Below are 27,217 nucleotides of genomic sequence, written 5' to 3' on the forward strand. Positions count from 1 at the left end.
GCAACATGTGGGGATATTAACAGAGAGGTTGAACAGTGTAGGGGAATTAAATATCTTGGCTCCCACATATCTGAGTACAGTGGACTGGAATGAGAGGTGAACCACAGAATCCAAGCAGGGAGGAGAAACTGGAAAAAAATAGTATCAGGGGTGTTGTGTGATTGCAGGATGGGGAGCAGGATCTAGAGAAATAACAGTATAAAAAACCGATATGCGGCCAGCTCTGACATATGGAAGTGAAACACGGCCCACAAAAAAAGCCCGCGAAAAGAAAATTAATGTTGCCGAGATGAGATTGATAAAATGGATGATAGGAAAAACAAGATGAGATAAGCTTAGAAATAGGACGAAAAGGGAGATGGCAGGAGTCGTTGAGATCTCAAGAAAGTTGCAAGATGAAAGGATGTAATAGTTTGGTCATATTTTAAGAAGGGATAACGAGTGTGTGAAGAACTTAATTCAAAATTTGCCAGTAGAAGGTAAAATTTTGTAAAGTCACTATTCATGCGTCTTATAAATTAGTGCAAGAATATTTTTTTAAATTGATTCAGCAGTCGTATTCGATATGTTTTATCACTGACCGCGTATTCACATGGGTTTCTTTAAGTCACCAATCGCATTGATGATGGTTGAGCGATGCGAATTTCATGTGGAAATGGATTAAAAATAAGAATGTGAATAGAAATTGTTATTTGTGATTATATAATGTATCAACTTCCCAACTCTTCAATGCTATCGTTCAAAAGCGTATATATGTACTGCGAATAAATGGATCGCTCCGTACTAATCGCCACGCTACGGAGATGTTTGAAAACCTATCAAAATGCAACTTGAGTGGCAACAAATCAAGTTTATACGGAATAAACGTGACGTATTTTTAGTCCCATTGTATGCTTTGACAGCTTTTTTACTTCGCGTTTCATAACGCTCAAATATTACCTGCACCTGCCCCAAAACAAACGGTGATATTCACCAACCACCTGCTTCAAATGCCTCTTGCTTTTTTTAAATGGTGATTCGTTTCATTAATGATTGAATATTCCATTAAATTCAAGTAGTGTGTTTTTGTACGACATAGGATACTTTCTCAATCATTCTAGCTAGGATAGACGCTCATTATCATCAGCATTTATTAATTATTGAAAATAAATATGGCAATTTTTCCACAAATTTATTTGATAATGTACGACGGGTTTCCACCGCCAGTTTATTTTCAAGTACACTAGCGTCGAATATTATCAATTATATTCATTATAAAGTCATTCCATTACATCTCGCAATTACTTTTAGCATATATTTGTTAAATTATAGGAAGTAAAAATGTGTGGATTTGGAAACAAGGGATATAAATTGCATGTAGCAAATATTTAGTTCAATACAAACTATTTGCGATCCATGATCATCGATAAAACACCGATGTTTCGTCATTTTTTCAATAAGATTCATGAAAAATGTGTGACCCTTATAAGACCACTGAAATGCAGAGTTTGTTATGTTAACAATCCCGTATGCAGCCAATTTTATAGTATAGGAGAGTGAGTAGGAAAATGTCAGAGGCAAAGGAGAAAGGTTTGAGGCGGAAGGAAAGAGGCTTCTTTCAGATTCTTTTTCATCTTTCCATTGAAGAGGCAGCAGCTCTTCTGTTGCGTCGAAAGTAACGGGGCAGTTCGTTCCAATTTAATTTGTTTTCATGTGAGGAAAATCGATTTCTTTTTTGCTGTAGGAAAAACAAGAGACCTCTTTGCAACCAACTAAGGGCAATGCTGGAGCGCAGACAGAACGCAAAGGGGTCTCAGAAGCATCCTCACTCTTGACGATGACATCAACGTTCTGCGAATTCGGTGATATATCTTACGTAAATTGATATATTTTTTGCATATTATTTGCAAATTTCATTTTATGCAATAAATGCAGCAGAATATTAATAAAAAAACCTTACGGGGGGCACGTAATACGGTAAATTGTAGGTTCAAAAAAACAACACTCAATGAAACAAGTTCAGTTTTGGCAAACCATGCAAAAAAGCATTCCTGTCAAATGGTTTTGAGCATGCTTCTTTGGTGTTTAATGCGAAAAATTGATTTTAACTTGACGGAAATTCTAGATTAATGACGGATCAAGTTGCTTTTTAGCGAAATCTTCGCGATGGTTGGGATAAATTATCAATTCGATCACCGAAAGAGTCTGATGAAAATAAAATATACCATTGAAATAAAATTTCATTACTATGCCCTGGTTCAGCACGATTTTACTGGAAAAATAAAAATCAAGAACATGGAAAAACTAAAATACTACCAAACGTCACTACCACTAAACTTGAGTATTAAAAAATGATGGTTGAGAAATGGGATATGCTACTCTTAAAAAAATACCATTGATGGTTATCTCCAGCAGTTCAAGTGATCGGATAGAAAAAAAATTAAATGTAAAGTAGGTCTTGAAAAAGATACATGAACGAATGAAAACAAACCCTTGACTGCAAAAACAATCTTATTAAATTTGGCGAGAGAAAATAGAAAAATTAAAAGAGCAGAGACTTGAGGAACTTGAGCTTGAATGTTCGGAGGAAATAATTGGGAACGGATAACCTTTCACTCTTAACTTTTAAGCGATATAAATGTTGCAATTAACGTATCTTGTTATTGGGTAATTTATGGTGAGGTAAATTGATGAATGATGACATTGATGATACAGTAGAAATGGAACACGTTGGAAGAAAATACATGCATATTAACTCCTTAATTGCATCGCTTGCAAGTATAGTTCGGGGACAGACAATTGTAAACGAAGCAGATGTTATCCTCTTGAAAAAAGGGGCTAGTTGTTGCATAAAATTCGAAGAGAGCTCATTGTTGAGTTTTGTTCTTGGCGGGTGGATTAAAGTAGAGTTTCATGGATTATTATATCGAGCAGCACTTGCGAGGACTAAGGGATGGTATGAATCCTAACAACCACAACTGTTTTGCAGTGATAGCATTTAAAAAGGCATTTTAAAAGAGCTTCCTTGGCCCATTTGTATAATATTCCTGAAATTGGGGGTTTACATCGTTGACCTCAATTATTGGCTATTGCGCAGCCACCTTTGAACACTAGGGTGGCCCAATAAAAGTCAACTTCTTTCGATCAAACACATGTATGTCGTAAAGAATGTTCACTAGCTATAGAATAAACGAAATAAAATATTCCGCCAAATAGATTATATCTTTAGACTGCGCACACGCCTTCACATTTGATATTTTTGAGAAAAAATTGTCATTTGAACTCATTTTTTTTAATCCAGTCAAATTATATCATCACAAAAGTTTCTTTTCAGTTCTTATATCAATATTAATAAAAATATAAGAAGTTTTCCCGGATATCACACAATTACTTATGCCATTCCTTTTTTACAGAATGCGACCCGGGTTTCAATGAATTATCATCATCTTCAGGCGCAAATTATGATTTGATTATCTTATTATTGTTACCTGGAGAATTGTAATTGTTTTATATTGCCGTTGTTAATAATACAAGACCTGCGATAAGACAATTTTAGGCTCAATGAGCGCTCTGGTATACCTATATATATTTGATGTATTACACTGGCTTGCTTATCGTTCTATTATTCTTTTCACTATTTATGGATTTTAATTTATTTTGTACTTTACTAATAACTATCTCATGTACCGGAATTTGGAAGAATCACAAGAATTCTTGCTAGGCAGTGCAGCGCTCATATCGGCCTACTAAGGGCTGTACTAGAGGATTCACGCCAGCATTTATTTTCCGTGTTGTTTCTCGACTCGCATTTCTCTTCCACCGTATAATAGAGAGCCTCCGGAACTTGCGCTGGGACGATGGCAAACTGTTGCTCGGGCGCTTTATTCGCGGGGGAGCAGTCGTCTTAGGACTGGAGGACCATGGATTTGGAGAGGGTGAGGGATTCGGGGAGGGGGAGTGGGGAAAATCTACTGGGGGCGGAGGGGGGACAGGCACAAAGGGTCAACACAGCAAGGCGAATCCGAAGCAGCTGACCTCGGTGGATAAATTCGTTTTGCCTCATCATCGATTGGCCTTCAGTCATTTATTCATCAAAGCGAATGGAGGATGACGTGTACATTCAATTAATTCCGCGAAATCGTTCGTGCAATGTGCGATGAATAAAGAGTAGTTACGTTTGACCGAACAAGGATTCGCGCAATGCCTCTCTTTTCCCGAAACATAACCGCCACGGAAGCCGCATCAATTTGTAAAGTGGCCAATACTTACCCGGCGGGAAAGGCTAAATGCTTCTGATATGACCGATATGGTTGTTTTAAAAGATAGCTTGTATTTTCATATAATTTTACTACTCTAAGCATGTCCAATGCTCAACTAATTAAATTAATTACGTGTTGATGGAAAATTCCTTTTATTTATAGGCTTACAAAAGAATGTGCAATAATTTTTCTGGCGATGATACTCAGTTCATGAGAAACCTGGATCCTCATTTTCACAATGAAATGAATCCTAGTTCATCGTTATAAGAGTTATTGGGAATTCTTGTGGGCATTTCTAGCTCTTAATGTGATACCGTGTGCACAGTTTAAAACCGCATGATTGTGATTATTTAATGGTTTACTTTCTTAAACTACGTTGATTTGGATAGCAAAAGGTAAATTTTAACAACCATTATATGAATAAAAATATCTTTGGACAACTAAAGAATTAGTGCCCAAAATATTTTTTTAAGGTTTCTTTCTCACCAAAATCTATAAAATTATTCTACTAGTCACAAAAATGTTAGTCAATTTTACTCTACAGGCCCGGTGTAAATTTGTATTTCGGATTGTCGATGTGGTTAAAAACATTCTCATACATTCAGGCAAAGATACCTACTATCCCTGGTCTGAGACATTTTTATGCCGTTTTTACAGTTACTAATTGTGCCTTTCAATGGTATCAAGAATGCCTGTTATTGATCAGTCCCATTTCCTGTCATCCACCAGCGTAATACCTCTGAAATGATGCTTTGCCTCGAAATTAACATTTGAACCCATGGCCTGAATAAATTATACTACCAAGCTCATTAAAACAAGTATTCAAAATTAAAATGCTCCGATGTGCTCAAATTCGAATTTTATAAAACCAGGCGTAAAATTTAAATAGGTTCGAAATTTCAAAAAACCAAGTTACTTGAACTATTATATCTTCAAGCTTCTGACCAAAAGCACTGACCAATCCGTTGCACAGCAAGTGATAAAATTTCTCTCTTCATTTTCTTAAATTTAGTTGGCGGTTGGTGCCAAAATGATTTCTATGAATACTTGCCTTGCCTGAAGAGAAGATACGTACTGTGCTGACGTTTTTGTGGACGCCTCGAGAGAAGTGAGTGGCCTGCGTAGCAGTGGCATCGCTGGCTTTCGTGGAAACGGATGCCGATGCAAATGAGAACAATGGTGGAGAGAGCACATTTTAGAAGCAGGTTTTTCCCTCCGTCCGCTGGTTTCCCTTGGGAGTAAGAAGTCCCGATATTTTTTACCCGCACAAAGGAGCGTGTACTACACGAGAATTTTTTACTTGGAATTCCGCAAGAATGCCGTGTTTACTCTGACGAGTGAGAGAGTCAGCAGATTCTTCAAGAGAAGCAAGGGAGGTCAGAGGGTCGCTTGCTGCCGTACAGAGTGACAGGGAGGTGTTAGCCCGTTGAAGAGAAGATTGACACTTTCTTTGGGAATGCGGTGAGCCCTTGTCCGTCATTGATAAGTGCGCGCCATGTAGAAATTGAGATTTTATCAAAATTTGTTTCACACATTTTATTCATCATTCTTGTTATTAAGGTCATATTTCTCAGCTTTTCCTTCTCGGGCAAATATTACCTAGAGTCGATATATTGCATCGAGCATAGACCATAAAATCAGAATTATTGTGGCAACAATGATATTATATTTTATGCAGTGTATTAAAGTAATTAAACGAAATAAAATTATATTATATTTACGACTTTAAAAAAACGTATTCTTGCCTAAAACATTTACTTCATGTAGTATTCTCGTTATTTGTTACAAAACGTAATTTCAAGCAGATGCTTATCACTAACGCTACTAACTTTTTGTGGCCGTAAGAAGGTTTAATATTAACATTACTTTAAAAAATACCGATCCTTTTGAGCCCTTAAATTCTACACTATTCCAAAAGTAACCTTTTAATTAGCAAAATATTATGCTAAATTTTTTTATTGTGGAACAGATTTATTAGTTAAGAACACTTTTTTGTTAAATTCAAATTCTTTTTCCGGTTAAACTAAGGTACAAGGATAACATACAGGGGCCGAGCTAACTTTTTTCATACTATTTTCCAGCGCCAAGATTTGGGTATTATTGCTGTCGGAAATTAACCACGAAATGTGTGCCACATATTATTTTCATGACATATCCCCTCCTAAACTTCCCAAATGGAATACTATATAAAATATTTTGCTCTGCATTGAAGATAATATATCGTTCAAAGCTGTTCAACCAGAGCTCTATTTTTCCTTGCAGTTACACGGTTCTCTATTTTTTCACAGAACATGTCTTTCCCTCTGTGAAATGCTGAAAGAGTCTTTTTCAATCTGCTGATAGAGAAGGGAGAGACAGTATCAAAATCCATGAGGGAAAAAAGCAGGTCGAGTTAGTCGATATGTATATATTGGTTGATGTTGTATGTATTATCTCAGAAAGATACAAGAAGCCATGTCCCGCGCGGTCAGCCGATGCATGTTTGCTGTAAGCTCGAGAATAAATAGGAGCTGGATTTCGCTGGTCCGTCGTTCCTCTCGCTCCTTTCAGGGCATTTTACATTAATGGTGAAAGAAACCGGAGGGGCTATAAAAAGACACATTTTTTCTGGAAGCCAGCAAGACCAAGGAGATCTCAGCTATCCTCCAGCTCCCCTGTTCCTTTACGTAAAAATTCTCATGATCTTTGTTGTGTTTTTCGTTCTTTATTTTGGCCCCTCAATGGAGTCTTCAGAAGTCGTAGCACCACTTGAGAGAGGGGTATACTTGAGGCTACGGCTGGGTATTGCATCATATCGCCAACTGATTCTCCGTTCAGAGAAAACCCGTATGCTACGACTAGTTCAATGGATGGCGCGGGTGTTTCTGCTGGATCGAAATTTTAAGCAACTATTTTTACTCCTAAACCGGTTAGCATTATGGACTTACTTTATTCATTATAGCCGTTTTCTTATGCTATTCTAGGATTAAGTCTGCTATTGTATACTTATTTACTACATTTTTTAAACATTTCGTTTTTTATTTGATGAGGAATTGTCTCAAACTTCGTTTATGTTTCTAAATCGATAACGTACAAATTGCTTCTCAACGGCGGCATCGGAGAAGTGGTTCCGAAAATGTATAACCTTGATATTAAGAAAATGCAAATTTTAAGGTTTCCAAACCACATAACATTCAATTCTAGATTTCCTGGGGAAATGTTTGATGAGTCACTATTTTGGATATTTAATGATCAGCAAAAAAATTGGTGGTTGTATTGTACATATACCATATTAATACAGTGAGAGATAAATTGGCCGTAGTTTCTAAAATCTGACAGTTTGAAGAATATAAATTGAAGCAATCATCCGTTTCCTTATCAATATTCATTGTTATTTCTTAAATTTCTATCTCACTATTAACATATTAAAATAATGTTCTCAATCCCTCATTACCTATAGGGAAATTAATATTCCATAAAAATTAAATAATTTCCTATAGCTGGGGTGCAACCCAGTTTCATTTTTGAACAATTTACTTAATATATATTTAGTTTTCTGCTTCAATGAAGGAAAGATTTAGGCTCAGGAAAATAATGTTCATCGCTATGGAAGAGAATTCCATCAAAAAATATCAGATACACCAATTAAGTGGAGACTCTCCATTCATTTATTCTTTCTCTGCCCAACCCATTTCAGATGCACGAATGTGAGTGAGCTAAGGCAAACACCAAAGGTGAAAATTTATTTTCTCATTTTCGCAGCAAAACTTTGAAGAAATAACTTCCAACTACTCGTCGAATTTCATCATGCATTATTCCGCCAATTATTTTAGCAGGAAGTTACGTTATGTGAATTGAATTGACGGTTTGTTGATGAAACTAATCATTCACAGTTTCTCTTGCCTCATTGCATCTGGAATCGGGAGTTGTTTAAAATTGGTTCCGCATAAAAACAAGTAGATTTTAATTACAGAAAATGGGGGATATTTTTCTCCTAAGTGTCTCGGTATTTCCGAATGCCAAATAAGTAGAGATTTAGTTAGTAAGGGAATCATGTCGATAAAAATAGTGCCTTGTATGAATACTACATTTAAATTCAGAGTAACAGTAGGGATAGGCAATTACATTGACGCATAAGCCTTTACCTTAGATGCTTTCCGTCAATACTTTATTAGGCAGGATGAGGAAGAAGTTGAGAGGGAAGAAAGAGGGCGAACGAAGGCTGTGTGTAGCCGAGAACGAGTGTTGTTTCTTTCGCAATGCATAATTCATGTCAACGTGAAATAATAAGTGAGACCGGATGGAAACGAAGCGGAAGTGTGAGGGACTATGGCTGAGGATTTTTTTGAGCCAAAGCTTTCACCGACATCGCTCCGCAGAGCAAAGACCCACTCGTCGAGGAGAAAATCAGAGGAGCCTGGAAATTTCAAACGCGAAAGTTGGTGACAAGTTAACTTTAGGAACCCTGTCTGAAAAATAATTTAAATAATCAATATACCCATGGAAAAATGACTGAATATTTTAAGATAAGTTTGGTGTTAACAATAATTTTTAAATTCTTTCTCTTGACCTCAATGTTTACGTTTATAAGTGCCCTCGAAGGCACTGATCAACGTTAGAAATAGTAAGAGGGGAAAACGAATAACTTAGCCCCATATGGACTTATATAAAGGAAAAAATATTGAAATAGCAAATATTTGTACGATTAAGCAATAAACTTCATCTAGAAAGTGAACTAGGGAAATAAATTTCATCATTTACAGTATTTGTTTGCCTCATTATTCTAATGATCACCAATCCTCTCGCTTGTTACGAATTAACTTGCATTTAGAGTTTTAGAGGATGACACCCTTTTTTGAGTGATGATGTAAAAGATTCTCATTTTAGAGCGCAACCTTAGTAATCACTGAATTGACGGATAGCCATATAGCAGTTCAATGCGATGAAAAGCAGAAACAGATTGAGAAGCAGAATCGAGCTTTATTGAACTTACAAAATTATTTTAATATCATTTATCGTATCCCCAAATTGAAACTAATATGACAAAGGTAGCAAAGGTAGAAAACTTAAAAACAGGTGGAGTTTCTAACAGCAAGAACTTTCTAAGCCTATTAAATAACAGTTTTAATATATTAAAAATTATAAACTTTATGATATGATATTTACAATAAACTTAAATTATGAAAGCAACCTCCTGATCAAAGTTTTATTTCATGCAAATATTTCTTCTCTGTAATTTTCACCCTTGAGTGGTCATTTGTCTCCTGATAACAAGGAAAGGGTGCTTTTTATATTGATTTCTTCATATTTTCCGAATGTTGTAGTAATTTCTACCTCAGATTTCTGATTTACGACAAATATCAACCAAACCAATGGATTTTATTTCAATTTCCTCTTTGCATTGACTTGATGCGGTTCCCCACAAAGTTACTATGGTAGGCGGTAGGCAAACCTAAGTACATTATATTCTATTTCTCTATTATTTGAGTAATTGACTAAAAAAAAGGTGTTCATGCCTACTTGGAAGCCATGTCGTTTAATTGACGGAAAAAATGCAGGAAAGTCACTTCATTGCGCCCAACCTGGATCTGTCATCAGAAAGAAATTGAAATTCGGTTGGAAATTGCAAGGTCAATAATGGTACATCCCGTCATTACCCCATCCGTTGAAAATATTTCTAATATGTAATTACTATTTTAATATCAGAAGTGATTAAACGTATGATTTCACCAAACCATTTGGTTCGGCCATTCGTGCATATTTCCATTAATTAGTAGAATAAGATTTTAGTTTCTGATATTCCGTGATCATTGAAATTTGGTGATTTGTTGCTCCTAATGTTAACGAACACATTACTTGGACACTAAGAAGTATTCTTACATTTAATTTACTTAAAGTTTTTAATGGCTTTTGATTAAATTTTCCAAGTGTAGGAGTAGGATTGAGCAAAGAGTTCTAATGGGCAATGGATGGACATCGTTTAGATGAAAGTAAAGTCAAGAAAGCTGAGTTAAAAGTCATGTATCATCAGAGATAGAGAGGACAGAAAAATACGGATCGTTTTGATAAATGCGTGAATCACTACAACGCTGAAATATCTGATCCTCATGGTAATGCCACAATTTGAACAAAGAACCGCACTCTAAATGTTCCAAATAGGAATTTTATTTTTTTTAATTCCAGGAAGTAAAATTCTGTACAAAAATGACCTATAATGAATGATGGATGAGGAGATAAACTAGGAGAATAAAAAATACAAAGACCAACGTAGTCAAAATTACTACAGGTCGAAACTAATGTGAGGGTCCAGAAACAGTTTGCTTGTAATAGCTGTGATGTTTCTTAAGGGTCGAAACTGACGTCTATATTATTTATCCATTCTATATTTAGGAGTGAAAAGTAGTTGTACCCAATTGAGGTTTTCGCATTTTAATTTCCTTATTGGAAGTAACATATCGTCCATTTTTATTTGATTTTCATGTGTACTTCATGTGTTTGTTTTGCTCGGGGTTTAAAAAAATGGAATATTTCATTTTCATAATACAGTAAAACTTGTTTATAATGGGCACGCATGCAGCGAAACCACGCCTATTACGAAATGAGTTCCCGGTTGGTTGGATTTTCATATGATCGCCAATTTTGATTTCCTCGCATGCAACGAGTTTGGTTTACATGAAATTCCCGCCATTACGAGCTATTCCTTGGTCCTCGGGGGAAATATTCCCTCTTTTCTAAGTAAATTACGGCCATCGTCGCTGCTTATCCGTTCCTTACCTTATCATCATTTGTTCTCACATGTGACTACCACCACATAGTTCTACCTAAAATCCTCCCCTTTAGAGACGTTTGGTGGAATAGGTGGGACGATGGTTAAATGTTACGGATCTCTGGTCAATTAAAAACGATTTTAGGAACATTAGCCGGCAATTCTGTGATCTCTAAGGAAAAATCCTTTATTATAGATATTTGCCGGCCTCGTTGGTGGCGGGGTGAAGTCCTAGCCCGTCAAACCAAAGGTCGTGGGTTCGAGTTCTGCCTTAATAAGTTACCCTTTACTAGGGCATGGATGTTTGTGCACGTTTGATTATTAAATGTAATAAAAAACCCCGATGTAAAGAACGAAAAGTGCTGTTTTCGAAGGTGTGGTGGAGGAAGTGAAGGTTTCGGAGGTGAAGAAATACATAAACTAATTAATAACGAAATACTGTTTTGTTAAATTTTGTAATATTACCGTGCAAAATATAATTATGGTCCTCTGAAATTTGTTATGAGCGAGTTTAACTATGTTTCCGTTTCAAAGGAAAATGTATGGGTAACAGGAAAAGATGAGGCAGTTGAGAGTCAATTTTGAAATGAGGAAAAGTGAAGGATCGATTACAGACGAGGAAGAGCCGCAGGTCAGTGCACTGGGAGCCGAGGGCGGGGAAGGGAGTCGTCTGCGTGGTGTAGATACAGCCGTACGAATCACACACTTTTTATCCTCTAGAAAAAATATCCCTCAATAAATAATCCTTCATTGATAATATCAAATCAACAATTATAAAACTAAATGGTAATTCCATGGAAAAAAACAACGTGGAGTATCACAATTTATGTCCCTATCAATGGAGCCGAAAAATTAATTTAACTTGTCAATCAAAGCTGTTGGCAGCTATAATAATGAAAAAGTATAGGAAATACTTGTGAAAATTGGTAGAATTACGTGAATTTATATCTTTATTGGACGGAAATTAAAAAAAAGGTGTTAGATACTGTTGCGAAGAGTAGGGATAAATCAACAGCTGAATTACTTTTTTAATAAGCTGGATTTCTTTTTTAATTGTGATGAAAAGCGTCCAATTCTATTAAAAATTATTGAGAAATATATATATCACTCTATTAGATTTATGTATTTGTTATTTTTGTAGTATCATATGGGTACTTTGCCCTTTTGCTTACTGAGTCAATTACTTTATTCTTAATTAGCCTTCAGCATGAAAGGATATTTCAACGTGCATGTACTTAAAATTCAGCGTAAAAGGTGGATTGGGGTAAATTTTTGCCTAATACTAAGGTAGTAAACTTCAATTTTTCTCATGCAACATAATTAGCTACATCTAAACATGTCGTCATCTGCATCTTAAGAGAAATTGTGAGCTATTCAAGTGGCCACCGCATCTCTGTAGCTTACTAACACAACTGAAAAACGTGTTCAGGGCAAATTTGGCTGAAATTTACCCTCATCACATAAGATTTTGGAAAAAAGAGCGAAATAATATGTGTTACGAATTGCACAGTTTTTTCAACGATGAACTTGTCATCACCGAAAGTAGTCATAAAATCACTACACTTCGATATTTTGAGCTACATATTGTGGTATGTCGGACTTTGCATTTCCAATTGGTCATTAAAAACCATGACTAAACGAGAATAAAGATAATTTAGTCCAGTACCTACTTCGTTTTATCTCACTCCCGACTCCCGATAAATTTTAAGAATATTTTCAGAGAAAATTGTCCATCTGAAATCATGTTTGATTCCGATAAAGACTCACTTCTAAGTCCTATTTTCAAAAATAAACATTATCCTGCTTGTTTCCCCAAGCAAAACACCTTTTTCCTCATTACCACAATTTCTTGATATGTTTGATCTCCCGTTTTCTCTCGTAGAAGTTCTTAAATAGAAGCCACTGAAAACATTCCTCCATCGTCGTTAGGGCTTGCGCTACTACAGACAAACTAGACCCTCGGGTATCTTTGCCTGCCCGTCACGCCTTCTCCAAAAAAAATGCTTTTTTGATCTCAGAAAAGCGACCGAAACGGGAACAGGTTTCTCTTACATCGGTAACGGTGGCAGCTAAACGTGAATTTTTGACTCACAGCATGGTGATTTAAACTCTCCTACGAATAAGTTTAAGATATTTCTGATTTCGGAGCAATGCAAGTATCCATACAATAGAATGTAATGAAATCTTACAAAACTATTATGATTGTAAAAAAAAATGCTCGCTGGAATAAGTATTACAATTATAATTAATTCACCCATTCATCCAGAATTATTCGTGAAGTGATGCAGTGCATAGACGTAAGTTTTAAGAAACCTCTTCTCCTCCATCACATGAGTGGCACTTTTGTCATTTATATGAGTGGGTCATTCCATTTCAAATGGGCCATCAATTGAACCTCACCTTCACGGACTTGAGCCAAATTTTTGGGATGTGCCTTTTTAGTCTGTCTTACGTATTTTCTAAGGCCGTTTTTCAAAATATTTACGCCTTGCCAGCTTTTTCAGCTGAAAAATTTGTCCAAATTGTCAGCATTTCATGAATATGAATTTACTCTTTGTAGGAAATCTCAAAAAGCATTGAACAGATGTTTGCTGGAACAAGTATTGCAATCATATATAATTTTTTCTTACTTTTATCAATACATTGCTGTTGCATTGCGGCATTAGATTCAGCAAATAAAACTTTTATTTTTAGCCCAAAATTTTTTTTAAAGTTTCAAATCGATTTTTCTCGTAGTTCCTTCTCCTTCGAATTCTCTTATATTTATTTGCTACCGTTAAACTTTTTTCAAGCCTTTTTAAAACATTTGTAGAGGGTAATTCATCGGTTAAGGAAGAAAATTAATATTTAGTGTCGGCACGCTTCGCTCCCGCGCAGTGTTCTCCCGCTCCACTGTTGGCTCGGTCTTTCGGAGTTTCTACCGATCAAATGAAAGGTACGATTCTCGGACTTCGCATAAAACTAAATAATTATCTCCATAATACATCCAATTTTAACAATACCAAGGTGTACAGCTCCGAAAAATGCAGCTTTTTCTTTAGCTGCTGTCCACTTTCCGTGGTTTACGAAATACGTCATTGCTGAAGCTTGATTGGGTGCCCCTCCTTCGGCAGAAACTACTCACTGTAAAATGTATCAGTTTTGCTTTTATTTCTAGTGGAGGTGTATTGAGATGAGATGCATTTTTCATAAAATGCAATTGTGGATTTGGAAATTTTTCGACACTTTGCCAACCATCCCACTGACAGAGAATAAAACATGAAGGTTTCGGGATTATTTCTTCCTATATATTGCATTAACACAATGATTTATCAGGAGAGGATTACTTTTAAAATAAACTAAATTTAATTAAAACCTTTAAGGGTTAAAACATTAAACCAGCCAGCTGGTTGGGTCAGGTGAGAGTAAAGTGTAAAGATACTGATTACCTTTCGTATGCATCCTACGCTTTGACCCATTTAGGTTAGGCTTATCTTTAGTGATTAAGAACGCGACTTAAGAGGCTATTGAAGCGCTTAAGCTTTTCCCATGGTAAGTAAACGGAAGCCTAAGGAAAGGTTTAGAGTGTAATGAAACAGCTAGATGAGATGTGGAGGAGGCAAAGGGTCAGCATGGAGCGAATTTTAAGCGGTAAGGGTATGCTAAAAAAACCATTCTAGTGGCAACAATGCCAGATAAGCTTGAGAGTTGAAGGAAAAGATTGGAATTTATAGACAAAATGAAAGGGAATAGGCCTTTACGTGAATCGAAGAGAGGAGTTCAATTTGGAAGGGAGAAAGTCTGGGCTGATTTGCAAAATGCCACATGTAAACCAACCTCAACCGGTAAAATACATATTACGTGAATATCTGCGTATTCTAGAATAGTAATGTCCACATTTGGATCTAAAGAAAACAGTCGAAAATCGGAGCTTTCTCCAATTTCAACTCACATTGAGGCAGCGGATTGGAGACCACATCGGGCGCAGGAAAAGAGAGTGATTATCCGAGGAAGCACTTCTACCGTTCACGCCGCAGGCATTTAAAAAAACGTTCGTGGACATCGCCCAATCGCTACCTTAACGATTTGTGGAAAAATAACCTTCAAAGAAGAATTGATGTATTTTTCTGTCCTTATAAAGTAAAAAGTAGTACCTTTTTGCAAAAAAGTTGAATTTTTATCATCTAATGTTAACATGAGTCCTTTATTAGCAATTGTCTTTCTCAAACTATACCATTATCTCCGAAGTATCAAGTGCAATAGATGAATTTCTTTTTATATTTTCATATTTTTAGCAGATTCATCAAGTAAGGAACACTATTGGCGTGCATTAGAAACCCTATCAACTATCTCTTCCCTGAATTTATGGGGTGGAATCATTAAATGCAGCTTAATTTTATTTAGGCCTTACCCTGAATAGGTTTGGCAAGCCCACTCGCTCATGGGTACGTTTCACTTGACCCACCCAGTTGTCTGGTTGAATCTTTTACCTCTGAGAGATTTTACTCGACTTAAGTGACCAAAAACACCTCAGACTACTCTTATTAGTTTTAACAAATAGTATTTATGTTTTATCGGATGCTGTCTTGGAATTAAGTGTACACTCATTGGGAAGAATAAGTTAAATCTCATATCCCCAATCATTTCTCATTCTATTCAGAATATTGAGCGTTTCATAGAATAACCATGTCAAGGATTTCTTATATATTGATCATAGCCTATTTTGCATCGACTCATACCATTCTGTGATTCCATGTAGACCCACTTCCCCTAGCATACGTGTTTCACTAAGCCACCAAAGTACTTTTTACCATCACAAGCAGTTTTTCTCTTCTTATAAATATTAATTAATATTTCAAGAATCAGAATGGGCATCATATTGAAATAATGATTCAATTTGATTTTCATAGGAGGAAAATGCAGGATCATTTATAACCAGAGGCTTCATGCCCTAAATTACACTGAATTATTTCGCAACCATTTAAGGCCACATTCAATTTTAAATTTAATACTACCTAAATATTTTATTATGCCAGAAATATACTTAATCACATGGTTGTAAATTCAAAGAGCACCATGAACATTATTTGAGCACATGGCCAGAGTACTTACTTCTAACTCTTAGCCAATTAAGTATTAAATCAAGAAATACATCTTAACATTTGATGCGCACGAAATGCGCATGGCCTCCCTATTTAGAGGTTTAAATTAGTTATGGCGTAGAAATTATGATGTTATAATGATATTTATTCTATATTTTAAGTCTTTAACGGTTCTTCGTCTTCTACTGACCTTTCTTCACCGGTATTGGTACTTCCGAAAAACTTTTAACCGAAGGTATCGCACCTAAAATTAACCTAATATATGGATACTTTACTATGCTTGTATAGGAATATTAATTGCTAATTTTACCTCATAATGTTCTTTCTGCCCTAATATTAACACTGTGTAGTGGTTTTACGAGTCAATAAATCAATAGCAAGTAATATGGTAATATACTTTATATCCCACCCGATATGAAGTAATAACTAAATACTTTATCAGACGTATATGGGCTTGATTTTAATGAAATGGACGGTTTAAGTATTATTTATTTGATTTAAACAGAGAAAAGAAGAAAAATAATCAACTTTCATAGGTTGGGACCTCAAAAAGAAAAATTGAGGCTTACAGGCTCAGCGCGAGTACTCGCGTTCCGAAAACGGGGGCGAGTCCTGCAGGGTTAAACGGTTTCATGGATTGTATCAACTTATACTTTTAAATATATTATAAATAATTCATTTCTGTGAAAATAATTTAGGCTTTTTCACAAAAAATTATTATTACATAAATATTTCCTTCGAAGCTCTGTTGAAATATTTTCACTGACGTAGATCCCACGCAACGGCAAGGATTCCTACAGTCCTGTAGCCCATGAAGTCCATACTTTCTCATCGACGTAGACGAGGTATGGAGGGAGCAGAACGGAATTGAAATGAGCGTCCGTTATAATCATGCAAATATCCCCGTCCAGTTTATTCACCTTTCCTCAAGGGCGGGAATGTATTCACAAAAAATTCATTTCCGTCCGCCTCTTTTCATCCAATTCCTTTTTTTTTTTTAACACTTCGACCTTTATCAAAACAAACTCTCTTTTCTTTTCCTTGATTCTTTTTGTCCAATTTTCAGCATACCTCCCATATGTTTTGATTTCAATACACCTCTTCTGTCGTATATCAATTCACCCAGCGCTTATGCATATGAAATTTTCTGCCGTAGAATATTTCAAGGGTTTGGAGGCCTGTCGATAACCTGTGCAGAATTTCAATTCTATTACTCGCTCAATGCTACCCCTCAAAGATTATTTTACATTAGCGATTGTAGAATGTACTTCAAAGCCAACGGCGTGTGAATGCCATTGAAGATGCAGCACTTTCTATGCGAATCAATTTACAATGTAAGACGCATGCAGTGAATAGTCTACATAAAAATTCTGTCGACATTATAATTTAAACTATTCAATTTTAGTGGTAATATTGAGAAATAATGTGTTAAAAAATAATATAAATGTTTTTTAATTAAAACTATTTTGTTATTACTTTTTTCGCAGTGAAAGCTTAACAACCAAAGCATAATGGGTTACGTGGCTTATGCATACTGTGCCGTAGCCTTAGAGTTAGTATTTTTTTATATAACACTCATTCGGTGTGGCAGCGAGAATTGTCGCTTTGATAGTATTGGATAGTATTCACCCAATAGCAATAAGAATGATTGTGTGATGGCAGTTGGTAATTGACCCTTGATTTAATTTACAAATGAATAAAAATTATTTCTTTCTAGGAATGGTAACAGGTTTTTTTGTCTCGGAGCATTGGCGATTTCCTAAATTATTATGAAGACCGAATTCGCGCTGCCTGTATTTTTGTAAGGGTCTATAAAGGCTTCACATAGATTTATACTTATTCTGCAATCCATTTGTTAGTACTCAGACTCTGAACGCCCCACTTTTAGAAGTAGATAGACACAGATTAGTTATATCAAAATAATACTTCCGTAAATCGAAGATACAAATGCTAATATGCAGGTATAATAATCGTTCCAACTATTTTTAGCGGCTGATTAACACTGAAAAATTTCAGCAACGGAAATATAAATATTTTATTATCAAATAACATATATTGGTATGATAGCTGACTGTATCATGTAGCTTTGAACACCATTTCTTCATGAAAATATACGGCAATTAATATTAAATCTCCATTGTCCCTGCTCATATAGGTAATTGCTATACAAATTTTGACTTGTTAGCTAAATGAAAACTTAACACGCTTCAAATTTAATAGAACCATATTATTAGCATTTTCATCTTTATTGTCTTATCATTGGGTATTCAGATCATGATTTTTCCAATCAATATTTAAAGGCAAAGTAAGAGTAAACTCCCCTTATATCTGTCTTTACATTTAAGCTCACTCCATAAGTCGACCTTTAGGACTTACCTTTGTCGTTATGGAAAGTCTTCTGCACCCCAATGACCTTTACAGATGCTGGAATGGGAGAGGAAATTATTGTCCCACAGCCGACACCCACGCCATAAAGGTTGAAGTGTGGGAGTAAGAAGAAAAGTTTCCTGTGATGATGGCCGACTGAAAACACAGTTGAAATTGGCATCGTAAATTCATCTAATGCCTTCTCTAAACATTGCTGAATTCGGAAAAAGGAAACAAGAATTAGCCCACGCAGGTAAATAGCGTCCAGCGTGTGATAGAGCAAAGCCTGCTTAATGAAGAAAAAACAATCCCAGGAAGAAGGGACGAAAAATAAGATATATTGTCGAAAGAACGTAGGAGTGTATCATTAGTAAAACTACTGCCTCTAAAAGACCGCCTCAATTGGATTTTTCATCCCATTGCAAAACGTATCTATGGATTCATGTCAAGTCGGCGAGTTTGCGGCTAGTAGACTCAAAAGAAGACTTGAAAAACATTTCATTAGTTTTAGGAATTAGGCTGCTCTTAACGAAACGCTCGAAGGGGACCACGGCTTAACGTCCCATCCGACGGACGAAGTGTTGCGCTTGAAATGCCCTCCACACAACATTCAAACATGGATCAGGCAGTCTCTTAAAATTCTCTGCTGGGATTTGAACCCGAGCCCACGGGTTGGAAAACCAATACTCCGGCCACCACTCCAACCCAATCCCCTTATGCTTAGAAAATTATGGCTATGGAAGAATATGTGTTAATTAATAGAAGGTTTTAAAATTTAGTTTTGAGAAAATTTGACCCGAAATGCTAATTTTTATGGCCTTCAATAAGTAAGAAACAAGTAGAGCATAATTTAAACTTGACTTACTTGGTTTGAATGTCATATACTTCGTTGGTACGCCCAATCTCCTTGCTAATAGACTGATAGTAAAATTTGACGCTGCGGTAAGGTCTTTCATTTTATTCTACGTGGTATTTTTGCTTCTTTTTAATAATTCTTTGGTAATGTTAAGACTTTTCGAATTTAATCCTAATTATTATCATAAGAGATATGGCTTAAGTAATTATTTTTCTGCAAATCATCATTTCTAGAGCATAGCAATTTTACAAATCTTTCTTCCGTATCATGTATCTTCTCCCAACACGCCTATTTAGCGACTTACAAAATGTAAAATCACAATCTATGCAATAAAAGAGGAAGTAGATCAATTGAAGTGCATACAGTTGTGTTTTAGTGAATCTAATATTTTATTTTCCATACTTCCGTTCGCAAAAAATCTATACTATTACTCAACAGATCGGAAGAGTATATTCTTTTATTTTATCACCAATATATCGTAGCCGTCCTCTATGCATCTCACAGAGGCGTTGCTGTTCTGACGCAAGTGACACTAAGCCTCTCGTGTAGCCACCGAGACTTCAGTGGGTCCCAATTTAATCCCTCTAAAAGCTGTGAAACGCTGTTCTCGTTCGTCGCCCTGTCAAAAGCAACACCCTGCTTTCCACTTTTGTACTTTTTTATTCATAGGATTGATCCCTCAGTCTAGGTCACCATATGGTCTCAACGTATGCGTATTACGACACAACCCGGGTAAAATGGCATATATTTTCATAATTCACCCTGACAAATTCTAGTTATAACCGTGGGATTTTTTGAGGCGTAGAAAAATTTATTTTCGTGAGTAATCTGTTTAAAAGATGAAAATTTTGTATTTTTTTCAAATTTATTACAAAAATCACTCATTTCAATTCATGTCCCAAGGTGAACATTCCAAAATATTAAAAACAAATTCATAAGTAATTTTTTAACTGATAAATCTGTAAAACAGATAGAAATATATCAGTCTGAGTTCGAAGCGATCGATTTCTTTGTCAGAATCTCTTTTGTAAACTGCTTAAGAAAGAAAAATAGCAGTTGATTGAAATGTTTAGCAGTAAATATATGTTTTCAGGCTGTGCCATCTTTACTATCCATTCAATCATTTTATCGCATAAGAGGAGCGTGTTAGCCTAGTGGGTAGATCGCTTGGTTGCACGTTGAGAGATCCTGGGATCAAATCTTGGGCGAATCTTTCGGACCATCCCAGATAAAATCTTCGAAGTGCGAGGTGACCCAGGGAAGGAAACTGACATCCCTACCCTGATATTAGTACGCTCTGTGGTGACCTCTGCATATTCAAACCAACCTACGTGTCAAATCAGTTAGTAAGCGATACCTACATCTACCAACTACCCAGCAAGCCGCCTAAAAAACGTGTGGAAGGGGTTATTAGGACATCAGTCGTGTATATATAAAAAAGCAAATACTCAAGCAAAATTAAGACTAGTATTTATTAAAGCCCTTTGTAATTCAATGGAAAACGAATTCCCATATCTGTCCGTTCGGCAAAATATCTCTCTCAATTTATAGCTTCTGTCGGACCTGGAAATATAGTGTGGCTCTAATATTATGTTTTCCGTGTCGCTCTTAAATATATGTAAGTATTCTCAATTGTTCAAGAAATCTAAGCCTAGCGCGTAGTCTCCCAGTCTCTAGCGACTCCCAGCCGCATTCATTTTACATCTGGGTAACGCTGTCTGTACGCCCGAAGCAGTTTTTGACGAATCGCAATTTTTTATATCATTGTAATGAATTATACATTTTAGGTAATGCTATATCGTAGCCTTTAGATGGAGAGATTATACATTTTAAGAAGTTGTTTCTTGAGGACGTTTGATTCATTGGTGAATGCATACCCCGCAAAAATTGGATAAACAATATTTCCGCTGCCGTCAACCCACTGAGAAAAGTGCCTCAATACACAATGAGCGTAGCAGTTAACATATCCAATGTTTGCCCTATAACTCCATTATCCTCCACCGTTGCGGGGCATGCTTTATGAGGCAAACTGATGCTGGGACGTGACACTCCTGACTCGGGGAAAATTTACAGCAAAACTCTCTCCGCTTGCACAGGATCTCTTTAGGCGCGAACTCTACTTACTATGTCCAGGACTAGTCTTCAAATAAGCAGGCAAGTCGAACTGATTTATACCCTTAAAGTGTCATTTCCCATAGTTAATGCACCTCCTGTGATTTAAACGCAACCAAAATACCAATTTTGTCTGACATATCAGAATTATATGGCATAAAATATTTTTAGAGAGGTTCTTTTTAAATATAGGATGGAGCAATTCATATTTGGTGCCGTGCCTCTTTTACTTCGATATCTATTTAATAGGCCGTTGAGCTCAATTTTACCTTTTTATGCATCAATTTACTGGCAAACGTATTTTTTACATTGAGGCATTAAATTGTTGCATCCAGCCGTCAGCGGACTTCACTCAAGTTTTTCATATTGGCCTAACTAGCCATGATATGTTAAACGTTTTCCTAACGATTAGTGGAAGAGCAGGCTAAATGGTCGAAGGATTCTATTCGCTGAGAAATTTTCATAATTAAATTATCGTGGAAATTTACTCCCGAAATTTACTTATCCACAGGCTGTCAATAATCCAATCTCTCGCTCTAAAAATTCCTTGTATAACCAAATAATGCCCACTTTATACCATGAGAAAAGCGCAGCTAGGGATAGGATGTAAAAACTGAGAAAAAATATAAAAAGGGATTTATGGTGCACCGCTGAATGATTTGCTCTGATCAATACAAGATCACAAAATTAAGAGCAAGTTTAGAATATCTTGGTCATTTCAAGTTGTATATAGAAAAATAAATGCAACCCCATAAAAAACCTATTTTAATCAATTTCAATTCATATCTAAAATCAATTGCGGTGAGTATAGAAGTGTAAGGGTAGATATTCGTTCTCTTAGACGATGCTTAGTATATAAACCTCAGGTCCTCTTTCTATTAGTATCCTTCACATCATAATTTGAAGTTCATAATGCAATTTGATTTCAAACGTGAAAACTTTACCGTTAAAAATTGCACCTGCCGTCCAGTTGATCTTTCTTACTCAATCCAGTTAACCTGTTTCAGTTCACAATTTCACTGAAATCAATGGATAAACAAATTACTTAGTCAAAGGAATGTAATTGTAAAGGCGTCTAGCATTTGGGGACAGAATGGCAAAGCCATCGAAGAGAGCATTCTTTCGTTATTTCGTCACTGAATTCACACGTGAGTACTTCGTGATGGTACGTACAGGTGGTCCAAACAATAGGTGACCTAAAACGTGGGGATATCTTTTCATGCGTACCCACCCGATGTGAATGCAATCAGTTTCGTTAGTTAATTTCCTCTTGTCTTTCCTAATGCTTTGCACCGCCTCGTTCCCGCTTTCTCTTGTCCAATTTCACTTGGAGTGACTAAAGAGCACCGTTGCCGGCAATAATCTCCTTAAGGGAATTGAAAAACTATGAATGGCGCTGCTGCCAACGCGAAATTCTGTGCGGGCCACATTAGTAATGAGTTTAATGGCATTGCAATGAATTCTAGATTAATCAGATAATTTTATATAGATTAATCAGATATTTTTAATCAGATAACACTTTTCTGCAAAAAAAAAGTTCAAAAATTGCCCTGCTACAATTTAAGGTATTTCTAGCTAATATCGAGTCGCTGAATCAGACAATGACCTCCGTTTTTTTCTATCGCCCTCCATTTTTACGCAACCCCTAAATTGGGGAAAACAACCCTCTTATCTAAACTTATTGCTTTTCAAGGGAATTTTACTATTGTTATCTAGTTCTGATTGAAAAAAACTGATGTTTTAAGGCTATTAGGGTCAAGAGAGAGACAAACTTTACTGGGGTTGAAAAGATTTAGGGGGTGAAAATTGAAAAAAAAAACTTTAAAAAACATTAAAATAATCATTTTTCTTCATTTTTTATGACATATGATATGGTAGCTAATGGAGAAGTTTTTTAGGGATAAATACACTGTTCACCCCCCTATTTTATAAGGGATTAATATAACATAAAATATAAGAGGGGAAGGGGGGTATACGAGTGGTATCACTTCTCCATTAGCTACCATATCATATGTCATAAAGAATGAGGAAAAATGTTTATTTTAATGTTTTTTAGACTTTTTTTTCAATTTTCACCCCCTAAATCTTTTCAACCCCAGTGAAGTTTGTCTCTCTCTTGACCCTGATAGCCTTAAAACATCAGTTTTTTTCAATCAGAACTAGATAACAATAGTAAAATTCCCTTGAAAAGCAATAAGTTTAGATAAGGGGTTGTTTTCCCCAATTTAGGGGTTGCGTAAAAATGGAGGGTGATAGAAAAAAAAACGGAGGTCATTTTCGGATTCAGCGACCCAATATTAGCTAGAAATACCCTAAATTGTAGCAAGGCATTTTTTTAACTATTTTTTTGCAGAACAGTGTAATTGGGTTGAAAAAAAATTAAATCGAATTAAAGTACTCTTTATAGAAAATATAGGTGGTATAATTCCTCAGTACATATGCACTATAGTTCAATGGAAATATTGTAGGCCCGATATCAAAATATAAATGAATGTTTTGAGAAGGGCCGGATTTTTATGAAAAGGGGTCTTCCCCCTCCCATATCTTTGGTTTTAAAATCACATGAGATGTAATAAAATACGTCATTACTGTAATGTATATCATTGAAACGTACTGTGATTGATACTAACCTTTCCAAAAAATAAATAATTGTGCTTACTGATATAGAATAGTGTATTTTTAATGTTACTAATAATTTAAATGAATCCCTCTATATCTTGAGACTCCATCATACTTATTGCCCTATGGGCTCCCTAGGCGAAAGCCATTTATGAAAATCCGTACCTAATTTTGTAATTCTCTCGGCTAAATATGTGCAGAAAGGCTTCTCAGTACTCCTTTGAGTGACAGACTCAAGGGTAGCCAAACTTTTGGAGAGCCAATTTCACTGAACGAAAAGTAACTAATCTGAATCATGCGTGTCTAGAGTATCTTTTACCTCAGCCAATAGATGTCAGCTGTAGGATTCGCTATGCTACTTGAGCTTCACTGTATTTGAACTTATGAGTTCCGACTCAGCCTCATTACTTATCCTTTGAAACTACTCTCTATGGGCTTTTAAATATGCTTCATTGATTGCAAATTGATATCAATCCGGCGATTAGATGTACAGCAACTCCACTCTCAATATAAAGCCATTATTTTTTAAGGCGGCACAACTTTATTTTTACGCATTCAATTCATAATAATTTATAACGTCTTCTAACATTCTTCAGGTCCATAACGCATAAATAAGATAACGTGGCAAGCCATGTAATGTAATAGTGAATGTATATAGATTCGTGCAATTACACGAAATTTGAAATAAGCCGAAGGTTAACATAAGCGTTGATACTTAAAGTCGTAGGAAACATAATGAAATACACTTTTGTATGTTCCACAAGAGTTTTTAATCCCGACCTAGGTTTCGGCAGTACACACTGTCATTATCAAGGTCACTGTCATTATCAGTGTGTACTGCCGAAACCTAGGTCGGGATTAAAAACTCTTGTGGAACATACAAAAGTGTATTTCATTATGTTTCCTGCGAACAAGTTCCACCAAATATCGCCATCCAACCTTAAGCCGAACTTAAAGTCGTGTTTCTTATAGCAACAAGTTTCTATGGTGAGATCAAGAGAGAGTTAACTATGCATGTTCAATATAAAAAAAACAATTATAAAAGCACATTTTCTAACAACGTTAATAATTTTACCCTTAAAAATCCGAAGCATTGAATAAAAATTCGTTTAGGCTTTTTACCAAAGAAAAACCGTTTTCATGGTAAATGCAGTGTATCCAAAAAAAAATTTTGCGTTGCCATTGCTCAGTAACAAAAGAGTTAACTCCATGTTTATGGGAAAAAAATGCTAAAATCCTCTCCCCTACCACCTCCAGAAGTATTGCAGATTCCTTCTGAAATAACCTGAATAGTGAATGATTTACACGGCCATGTTAACCTAATAAAATAGGAGTAGCAGTCTTTCCCCTGCACAAAGCATTGAAAAATATACAATCATACAATTTTTTACCGAGGAGGATTCATTTGATTCGTTTTTCTATTCAACTGTAAAAACTACTCGCCTTCTTTTCTACAAATTATTTCTATTTAAAATTATCTCACCGGATATCCTTATGCGAGCACACTCGTCTAAAATAGCGCTTTAGAGCATTTCTCTATGATTCCTGTCAAAGTGGCCACCCACCCATCGAAGAGTAGAAATAATACCTAGCTGTGAGGGGATATGCGCACGAAGAGTATGCATCACCTTTCGAACATTCCATAGCTTTCAATCTCAGTATGATGAATGGCTTGGAACGTTTTGATACTGATCGGTAGTATGAGACGATAGGCAAAGACACACATCAGTGAGAGGGCGCCGAAGACGAACCGCCTACTCAGGCAGTGGTTGAAACACGCCTGATAGACGTGATCCATGGAGACGAATCTTTAGACGAAAGGAAATGTTGGATAAATTGTATGGTTTTCCTTACTAAAGGAATCTAAAGGATCAAAACTGCCCCCAGCCACATGACCAACACCAAGGGCAAGGCCGGTTTGAGCGGTAAGCAAAGTACACGACCGCGCAGGGCAACCAAGCAAGAGGGGCGCCTAAGTGCTCAGTACAATGTTCGGTAATAATCAGAAAAGGAAACTAAAGGTTGAGGGTTGATTTATTCCACAAAATTATTGTAGAAGTAAGGGTTTATCGTAAAATTGATACCCATAGCCCAGAAAGAATTCTTTTTAGTGTTCTATGAATAAACTTTCTAACTTTGTTTTCATTCATTGTGTAAATAAATGGTTGAATTTCTGGAGATCCGACTTTTGTTGCATTTATATATTTAAATATTTTACTCCCAATTTTTATAAATAATTGATTTTTAAACTCTAAAAATATCACATTCAATGTATAAGAGCTAGAACGATATAAGTTCACGCTGATATTAAAGTCTAGACCCTTATAGCTAACGTATTTGTAATTATTTTCAAATGACACCAGAGAGAAAGATACCTACTACCTCTCGGGATATATTTGGGGAGGACGGAATGTTGTTCACGCACACTAGAAAAATATCTACAACCGGCCCTAGCTCTCCTTACTAAAGGTATCTAGATGATCAAAACTGCTTCTAGCCGCATGACCAACGCTAAGAGACTACAAAAAGAAGTTCCAAGGTTTGATGCACTCCCTTCTTTCCCTTGCTCATGGGATCTGCTCGTCGGGGATAATCCTCGTCTCCACTGCATTGAATGCGGAAAGAATGAGATCATGGAACTTTATAGGAACCCCATAACTCATAACGAAGGTTTAAAAGAGGATCTAGCTGGGGAAATGGCCGGAGAATAGCGCAGCCGAAAAATAGCACGAGAGTTATCGCCACTTTGTGACTGGGTTGCAATGAGAGATCACCACTTCCTTAGCTTACATAAGTTGGAGTTTGGGGCGGATAGTTGGTCGTTGTAGTTACAGGTCAACATAGCCGCATTTAAAAATTAACTTTGAGCCTGAAACATCCCGTAAAGCAAGTAAATCATGATATTTTTCAACTCGGTGTAAATCAATATTGTTAAGGACTATTTTGCCAGCTTATCCCGTTATTGTTAACTTGCTTACATTTTACTCCACAAATAAATTTACGAATTTTAAGTCATTATAATAATAGTTTTTTTCTTTGAATAAATGTTTTTGATACTTCGCATTTTAATAAATTGGCTATCGACGAAATTTATACCCAAGAATAAATGGGACGAGAAAAACAATGAAACCAGCAAAATGCATCATTGTCGTGATGACGTTTTTCAGAGTTTCGCATAGTTTAAATTTTTCTAATATTT

This window comes from Ischnura elegans, chromosome 4 (genome assembly GCF_921293095.1).
Source record: "Ischnura elegans chromosome 4, ioIscEleg1.1, whole genome shotgun sequence".
Taxonomy (NCBI): Eukaryota; Metazoa; Arthropoda; class Insecta; order Odonata; family Coenagrionidae; genus Ischnura; species Ischnura elegans.